Source organism: Girardinichthys multiradiatus, chromosome 9, assembly GCF_021462225.1.
Source record: "Girardinichthys multiradiatus isolate DD_20200921_A chromosome 9, DD_fGirMul_XY1, whole genome shotgun sequence".
Lineage (NCBI taxonomy): Eukaryota > Metazoa > Chordata > Actinopteri > Cyprinodontiformes > Goodeidae > Girardinichthys > Girardinichthys multiradiatus.
In genome coordinates this window covers 47,637,458-47,646,673 of record NC_061802.1, presented here as the reverse complement: position 1 = coordinate 47,646,673, position 9,216 = coordinate 47,637,458, and positions in this window count along the sequence as shown.

Below are 9,216 nucleotides of genomic sequence, written 5' to 3'. Positions count from 1 at the left end.
CTTGCTTTAAAGAATTTTTTCTTAGAAAAAATAAATATGAAAAAATTTCATCTTTCAGTAAATAAATATCTTCATTCTATCATTATTTTAGTTTTTTTGATCTCTCAATATCACTATGTGGGGTTAACACTTCTATAGAAAAGCGAACAGGTCTGCAGCTGAGTTGTTGTGCAGGTTAAGTAATTGCTCTCAGGAAGACAAGGGAAAGAAGTGTTGTACAGGTCCTTCTCAAAATATTAGCATATTGTGATAAAGTTAATTATTTTCCATAATGTCATGATGAAAATTTAACATTCATATATTTTAGATTCATTGCACACTAACTGAAATATTTCAGGTCTTTTATTGTCTTAATACGGATGATTTTGGCATACAGCTCATGAAAACCCAAAATTCCTATCTCACAAAATTAGCATATTTTATCCGACCAATAAAAGAAAAGTGTTTTTAATACAAAAAACGTCAACCTTCAAATAATCATGTACAGTTATGCACTCAATACTTGGTCGGGAATCCTTTTGCAGAAATGACTGCTTCAAAGCGGCGTGGCATGGAGGCAATCAGCCTGTGGCACTGCTGAGATCTTATGGAGGCCCAGGATGCTTCGATAGCGGCCTTTAGCTCATCCAGAGTGTTGGGTCTTGAGTCTCTCAACGTTCTCTTCACAATATCCCACAGATTCTCTATGGGGTTCAGGTCAGGAGAGTTGGCAGGCCAATTGAGCACAGTGATACCATGGTCAGTAAACCATTTACCAGTGGTTTTGACACTGTGAGCAGGTGCCAGGTCGTGCTGAAAAATGAAATCTTCATCTCCATTAAGCTTTTCAGCAGATGGAAGCATGAAGTGCTCCAAAATCTCCTGATTGACCCTGCCCTTGATAAAACACAGTGGACCAACACCAGCAGCTGACACGGCACCCCAGACCATCACTGACTGTGGATACTTGACACTGGACTTCTGGCATTTTGGCATTACCTTCTCCCCAGTCTTCCTCCAGACTCTGGCACCTTGATTTCCGAATGACATGCAGAATTTGCTTTCATCCGAAAAAAGTACTTTGGACCATTGAGCAACAGTCCAGTGCTGCTTCTCTGTAGCCCATGTCAGGCGCTTCTGCCGCTGTTTCTGGTTCAAAAGTGGCTTGACCTGGGGAATGCGGCACCTGTAGCCCATTTCCTGCACACGCCTGTGCACGGTGGCTCTGGATGTTTCTACTCCAGACTCAGTCCACTGCTTCTGCAGGTCCCCCAAGGTCTGGAATCGGCCCTTCTCCACAATCTTCCTCAGGGTCCGGTCACCTCTTCTCGTTGTGCAGCGTTTTCTGCCACACTTTTTCCTTCCCACAGACTTCCCACTGAGGTGCCTTGATACAGCACTCTGGGAACAGCCTATTCGTTCAGAAATGTCTTTCTGTGTCTTACCCTCTTGCTTGAGGGTGTCAATAGTGGCCTTCTGGACAGCAGTCAGGTCGGCAGTCTTACCCATGATTGGGGTTTTGAGTGATGAACCAGGCTGGGAGTTTTAAAGGCCTCAGGAATCTTTTGCAGGTGTTTAGAGTTAACTCGTTGATTCAGATGATTAGGTTCATAGCTCGTTTAGAGACCCTTTTAATGATATGCTAATTTTGTGAGATAGGAATTTTGGGTTTTCATGAGCTGTATGCCAAAATCATCCGTATTAAGACAATAAAAGACCTGAAATATTTTAGTTAGTGTGCAATGAATCTAAAATATATGAATGTTACATTTTCATCATGACATTATGGAAAATAATTAACTTTATCACAATATGCTAATATTTTGAGAAGGACCTGTATGAACAGCCAATATAGGGTGTCATGCGAAGAACAACACAAGTGAAAGTTGTATTTTGTTTTCTTTTCCATTTTTGACAAAACAAAAATTGTAAAATTTGAATGGATTTCAGAGAGGAAGAAGCACTATGCTATGCCTTTTAATTATTGTTTTGGATTCCTAGTTATGAACACATTTTCTTTCTCTGTAACTCTGTGGTCACATTATAAATTGTCTGTGACACCAGCAGTGTCACAACAACAGACTCTCAATGGCGTGGCAGATATTTTAGTTTCTTATTCCTATGACTCACAGAGGCACACCTGATTTATGTGGAAAGAGCACCACACCCTAACTACTGTTTTTGTTGGCTACTCTGGTTAAACAGGCTGCCACAAGTCCCACTGAAAAACAACACCTATAAACACAAATGTTGCTAAGAGAGTTCTGTCTTGTTCATGCCTGTCTGTTCCGTAGTTTTCCGCATATCTTAAGTGTCTTCATAAATGATATCTTATGCTTTTAGGAGCCTCCCCTCCCTGTAGTGTGTTAGATAACCTTCTTTGCAATTACATAAACACATATTCCCATAAACTGTTTTTCACTGCACAGTGTTTTGTTGTTCACAGGGAAGCAGAATTTTGAAGATAAAGTTCAATTCAATTTCAATTCAGTTTATTTATATAGCGCCAGTTCACAACACATGTCATCTCAAGGCACTTCACAAAGCGAGGTTCATACATTCCAATTAATCCTAACCATTGAACAGTGCAGTCAGATTCAGTTATTTATTCAAATTGGATAAAATGTTTTTCTATCTAAAGAACCCCAGCAGATTGCATCGAGTCAGAGACTTGCAGCATTCTCTCCTCCCGGATGAGCATGTAGAGACAGTGGACAGTCACTGGCGTTGATTTTGCAGCAATCCCTCATACTGAGCATGCATGTAGCGACAGTGGAGAGGAAAAACTCCCTGTTGATACACTGACTGTAATGTATTTTGGTGCTAAGTCATTCAGTGATTTATAGACTAACAGAAGTATTTTAAAGTGTATTCTCTGAGCCAGTGTAGGGACTTTAGAACTGGGGTGATGTGCTCCACTTTCTTAGTTCTAGTGAGGACGCGGGCAGCAGCGTTCTGGATCAACTGGAGCTGTCTGATCAACTTTTTTGGCAGACCTGTGAAGACACTGTTGCAGTAATCAATTCTACTAAAGATGAACGCATGAATTAGTTTTTCAAGGTCCTGCTGAGACATTAGTCCTTTAATCCTGGAGATGTTCTTTAGGTGATAAAAGGCTGACCTTGTTACTGTCTTTATGTGCCTCTGAAGGTTCAGGTCTGAGTCCATCACTACACCCAGGTTTCGAGCCTGTTTGGTGGTTTCTAGCTGTATTAACTGAAGCTGTGTGCTAACTTTTAAACGCTCTTCCTTGGTCCAAAGGAAATTATTATTTCAGTTTTGTTTTGATACAGCTGAAGAAAATTTTGGCCCATCCATGCATTGATTTCTTCTAAGCATTTACCCAGCGCTTGAATGGGTTCATAGTCACCTGGTGACATCGTAACGTATAGCTGTGTGTCGTCTGCATAGTTATGATAACTTACGTTGTTGTTTATTAAAATCTGAGTTAGGGGGAGCATGTAGATATTGAATAGGATGGGCCCTAAGATGGATCCTTGGGGAACGCCACATGTGATTTTTGTGGTCTCTGATGTAAAGTTACCTACTGACACAAAAAAGTCCCTGTCCTTCAAGTAGGATTTAAACCAATTGAGTGCTGTACCAGAAAGGCTGACCCAGTTTTCCAGGCGCTCTAATAAAATGGAGTGATCAACAGTGTCGAATGCTGCACTAAGGTCCAATAATACCAGCACTGTGGTTCTTCCACAGTCTGCATTTATACGGATGTCATTGAACACCTTGACAAGAGCAGTCTCTGTACTGTGGTGAGCATGGAAGCCTGACTGGAAGACATCAAAGCGGTTGGTCATTGTTTGGAAGTTGTTTAACTGTTGAAACATAGCTTTTTCAATAATCTTGCTAATGAAGGCGAGGTTTGATATAGGCCTGTAGTTCTGTACTAGTAGCTGGTCCAAGTTGCTCTTTTTCAATAGAGGTTTGATTATTGCTGTTTTTAGGGCCTGGGGGAAAACACCTGACAAAAGGGACGTGTTAATTATTTCTGTTAAATCAGATGTTATGACAGGCAAAGCTTTCTTAAGGAAAGCTGTGGGTAAAACATCAAGACAGCAGGGAGAAGAGCTTAGTTGGAGTACGATTTCTTCTAAATTTTTCACATTCAAAGTGTCAGAGGACGGGAATCAATTCACTTGTAGGGGTGTTCTGTCTACAGTCAACAGCATTTTTGATCCTTTGGGCATTCTCGCACCAGTAACCATTGAAGGCAGAAGTATTTTAAGGGAGTTGAGTCTAGAGAACATCAAATGGGATACCCCCCTTCCCAAAGTAAAGCTCAAAGAATGGGAAACGTGGAGAGAGGACTAAATTTGTGGCAGCTGCAAAGAAGCTGGGATTGAGCTAAAAAGGTCCAGATGTCGCAATGCAAAGGTTCCTGAGTGAACAGAAGTGTTCATGGATGTTCAATCCTCCTCATGCTCAAAGACAACATGCAGCTCACCCAAAACATCTTCTCGTACTCGTCGTCTTCCGATTCATCCGCAGCACCCTCGACAGGGACGCCAAGAAGGCTGGGTATTCCACACTACTGCCCAGCCCGTAGGCCGAAACGACAGTCAGAAACCTGTCCCCAACCCGAAGGTGCCGGGATGCGACCCTCTCATCCACTGGGGTAAACCCAACACGAGATGGCTGAGCTGGGGGGCAACAGCCATCTCGTGTTGGCTGTTGCTATATGTACGCGTATGCCTCTTTCCCTGTCTCTAATGACACAGAGTCACCCTCCATATTGTCACCTGCTATGACCCTCACTCAGAAAGTGGGGGTTTCCCCACCCCAAGGAGAGTTCGCAGACAAGGATTTCTCCACCAGGAAGTTTTCCAGTCACGTCTCACCTGGAGGAGGCCCAGGGGACAACCCAGGCCAAGCTGAAGGGACTTTGTCTCTTGACCCTGAACACCTTAGGCTCCCCCTTGAGGAGCTGGAGGTGGTGTCTGGGGAGAGGGAAGTCTGGGCATCTCTACTAAGTCTATTACCCAGATAATAGGAATCCCAAGGAATCTCGTACTTTGTTTTTCCATTGCCACCGGCCATTTCTATAAATCAGCCTAATGACGTATGGGAAATTGGTGAAAAATCCATCGTCTTACCAGCAGAAGGCATTAGTCCTTTATTCTGTTTAAACTTTAATAAAAAAAGATTTTGTGTCACCTGATAAATAATAGATGGTGAGCAGTTTTATAGTTATACAGTTGATTAATTCCTTCCATTATTCCTTAAGTTGCACTGGATCCAGAAGTGGGAAATGTTTTAACTATTTTACATTAAATTTATTACCAACCTGCATCTGACCAGAGTTGTTGCTTTACGACTGCATTTACAATAACCACCAAACACTGATGAACACCAAACATTTATTTTTCTTTTATTATCACAGATAAACTCATATCAGAACTACGGAACATGTAAAACAATTTAAATAGATAATTGACTGATAATCAGTCCAGAATTACAGGGAACTGATACATTGACTAATCATAAGCAAATATTTATATAAAGCAGAAGAGGATTAGACAGTGGAGTAGAGGATGGCAGAACATGAAGAGGATCAGATTTTCTGGCATCCAAACCTGGAACTGTGATCTCTTCTACTGCAGATCCATATATGGAAGTAAAATGGTCTCATTACAATCAGACATTTTTTAGACATTGAATTTATAACACTGAATTTTTATCCTGTGCAATTATATATGTGAATTTTTGTTTTTACTTAAAATTTTCCTGCAAAAATTCACCTGCAAAAATTCACCTGCAGAAATTTGCCTGCAAAAATTCACCTGCAAAAATTCACCTGCAAAAATTCACCTGCAGAAATTCACCTGCAGAAATTCACCTGCAGAAATTTGCCTCCAAAAATTTGCCAGCAGAAATTCACCTGCAGAAATTCACCTGCAGAAATTCGCCTGCAAAAATTTACCTGCACAAATTCGCCTGCAAAAATTTACCTGCACAAATTCGCCTGCAAAAATTTTCCTGCAAAAATTCACCTGCAGAAATTCGCCTGCAGAAATTCGCCTGCAGAAATGTCCCTGCAAAAATTCACCTGCAACAATTCGCCTGCAAATGTGTTGACCTTCTGGGGACTCAAGCCAAATGAATCAGCACCATTTGAGATTCGGTATTTTTTCATCTAATGGAACTGAATGAAATGTTTGACTGACCTGATGACAGCTAGTGCCCCAACCCGGTCCGCAGATGCTCTTGTTTTGAAGTGACCGGAAAAAGCGGCAGCATAGCGCTGGCAAACCCGGCAAGTTCTTTGGTATGTATAGCGTATATTATCTTTCAAGTTTTGCTTTTTTTTGCAACAGTGGATTTGCTTTAAATTCATTGCTCATTGACAAAATTACACAGAGAGCGTCTTCGCTCAACTTTTATCACAGGTTTGTCCCACTAAGCCCTTTGGGTTAGCATCATGCTAAATGAATAGACATGGATATGCTGTGTTTGTGAAAATATGAGATTCAGTACAAAATTGTATAAGGACAGTAATGAAAGATAGACAACACTGAAAATAAGAGGTTGCAAATGAGAAAAGCATTTGGAGGAGGGGTAAAAAACGTGGAAAATAAAGCCGAGTGAACAACATTAGAAGTGGAGGGCGCCATGGTTGCAGGATGCTGTGATTTAATGATGGGGAATGTAAAAATTTAAAAATACCTTTTAGGTACTGAGCTAAAGTGAAAGTGCTATTATAAGTGCTCTTATGCAGTGTTATATAAAGTTATTATCTTCTGCATGGATTTGTTTCAGGTTAGGCAAGACGCAATAGTTCAGTCAGCAAGACACTTGCTGCACTTGCTGACATCATCTAGCAGAACCACTGCTATGATGAACCAAAATACAAGGTTTACTTAAGCAGAACCCATTGCTTAGTACTTATGAGTTATTTAACTATATTCTGATTTAGAAATTGTGTTTTGCAACATCTTGCAGAGAATAGAGCCAAGGTGCCCACAGTAGCACTTTAATCAATCATGAAAGACCATCGGTCCATCAAGAAATGACCAGGTAATTACTTGTGAAAATACTCTATAGTAAAAGGTCTGCATATGCTAAAACTTTGAAAGCAGTTCTACATGTTACTTGTTGTATAATGTCTTTAGTGTTATTGGTGTTTTAACTGCAACACAAAACCCCAATTTATAATGGTTGCTGTCAATAATTGTTTTTTCTGACAGGTCCTTTCCTGGTATTTTCTCAAGAGGAAGAGGAAAAAGAAGATTCCCTGCAACATCTCTAGTGCCTGCCAAGAAGCCTAAACCTCTTAAAGTTGCATTTTATTTGCTGCTAAAAGAAATGGAGAAGGCCCCAAAAGAGCATGAGAAATACACGCAAACACAGGCAGGGATGGGTCAAAGGACAGCATATCTTAACGAGAGCACAACACACGAAGACGTATGAACAAATTGTTGCTATTCACTACAGCAAAACTGAAAAGTATCAGTCTCATAACAGTATTGCTGAATGTGATTATCACTGTAGTTCACAGCTGTGCTTTACAGCAAATACATTCAATTTCAATTAGCCCTGTCAATCATGAGAACTGGACTGTAAAGTTTGGTTTGAATAAGACATTAACTTGTAGTATTTGCACTGTTGATGTATGGTACCTTGAATATGTGTTTGTTAATACAGATGTGTAATGAATGTAAAATATGATGTGTATAATTTGTTTTGGCTTACTTACACTCTGAAAGGTTTTGTTTTTATTATTGCTTTCATTTAATTGATGTCCTGAACATTTTGTTTCCAAAACTGAAGGAGGTTACAGGTGGCTGGTTGCTGTTCAAACCTCGGGGTGGGTATATACACTATATTTTATAAAGAGGGCTCTCCTTCTGCTGTCTGATAGGTAGTATTAAGACAAGTTCCTTTTCACCTAACGCTATGCTTTCATTTTCCAAACTCATAATTGTGGTTTACTAATGCTGAATATTTGTTAAGTTATATTTATTACGTTTGTGTAGATATCAATTGTTATATTTAATTATCAAAATATTCAGCTTTGTTTTGCTTTGCAATATTTGATATAGGTGGATGGGGAAGCTGAAAACTTTCTTTGGTCCCTCCTGATGATATTGGCTACACTGGGTCGGCACAGAAATGTTTCCCACTGATGTCATTGAGATGCATGCCTCTTCATGCGGAGAAAGGTACAACAGAAAATATTGGTTTTTATTTATCATTGGTTTTAAGCCTTGTTTGAAACACTTGTCTCAATAGTAGCAGAAGTGATGAAAAGGGGCATGACAGTACTGTCAATGAGGAAGGGCCAGCAGATATGCCAGGACCATCTGGAATTTCTTGTACAGTCAGGGATGGTAGGTTAATGTTGTAGGAACAGGTTATATAAGGAAAGTGTGATTTAAGTGTGATTGGTGGTGTGATATGTCAATTCCCAGAATTCAAGCCTTTGCTTATCCATTCACTGTATATCTCAACTTCAAAAGACATATTTTCCAACAATTTTAATTACTGCTTCAAAGGACTATACATAATACTTATATGGTACTTAGTACACAGAAGGTTAGTTTTAGTTGTGTTCTTCTCTTCTTTCTCCTCATGTATTCTTACTGCTTGTATTGTTAACTATCTCAGATTCTTCAAAGGCCATAACTGAATGTGCAAAGAAAGCTCTGCACATGCATGAAAGGGAGGCAGGCTTGAGGGTAAAGGTTCTTACAACTATTCGTAAATTTCAAGCTGTATTTTTATCAAGTCAGTTATTTTGGTGATCTTACAGGGTATACAGCTGTTGGAAAAGGAGTAGTACGCTTTTTTTTTTTTTTTTTATCAACGTGCATGGAGAAGCTGACGTCTGGTTTTTGCATCAATTTCGGTAAGAGTATATTTGGTATACAATTCCTATGATATATATATTTTTTTACAATTCATAGTTTAATTGTCTTATTCTTTATCAAAACATTATTTGGAGGTAATATTTTTTCTTTTGATTTGTCACATAGCAAACTCTCACCCCAGTGTTTGAGGGAGAGCTTGGCCACTTAGTCCCATCAGCATCTCAGTTTCTTGTGGAGAGTGATATGTTCCTTATGGCAGGGAGAATGGTGGGGCATTCCTTTCTTCATGGAGGACCTTGCCTATCTGGACTTAGCCAACCTGTTATACATGTCCTACTTGGTGGAAGTCCTGAAACTGCTACAGTTACACCTGAGGGCACGTGTTCAGGATTTGGCTTATGCCTGGGACCTCCCT